Source organism: Penaeus vannamei, chromosome 9, assembly GCF_042767895.1.
Source record: "Penaeus vannamei isolate JL-2024 chromosome 9, ASM4276789v1, whole genome shotgun sequence".
NCBI lineage: Eukaryota > Metazoa > Arthropoda > Malacostraca > Decapoda > Penaeidae > Penaeus > Penaeus vannamei.
In genome coordinates, this window is record NC_091557.1 from 8,394,117 (window position 1) to 8,394,701 (window position 585).

The window sequence follows — 585 nt, forward strand, 5'->3', positions numbered from 1 at the left end:
GGGAGGAGCCAGAAGGGCGGCAGGGGGAGCCAGGAGGGCGGCCGGGGGGGGGGGGAGCCAGCAGGGCGGCAGGGGGGGAGCCAGGAGGGCGACAGGGGGAGCCAGGAGGGCGACCGGAGACCCAGGAGGGCGGCATGGGTAGCCAGGAGGGCGACAGGGGGAGCCAGGAGGGCGACAGGGGGAGCCAGGAGGGCGGCAGGGGGAGCCAGGAGGGCGACAGGGGGAGCCAGGAGGGCGGCAGGGGGGGAGCCAGGAGGGCGGCAGGGGGGGAGCCAGGAAGGTGACCAGAGACCCAGGAGGGCGGCAGGGGGAGCCAGGAGGGCGACAGGGGGAGCGAGGAGGGCGGCAGGGGGGAGCCAGGAGGGCGACAGGGGGAGCCAGGAGGGCGACAGGGGGAGCCAGGAGGGCGGCAGGGGGGGAGCCAGGAAGGTGAACAGAGACCCAGGAGGGCGGCAGGGGGAGCCAGGAGGGCGACGGGGGGAGCCAGGGGGGCGGCAAGGGGGAGCCAGGAGGGCGACAGGGGGAGCCAGGAGGGCGACAGGGGGAGCCAGGAGGGCGGCAGGGGGGGAGCCAGGAAGGTGACCA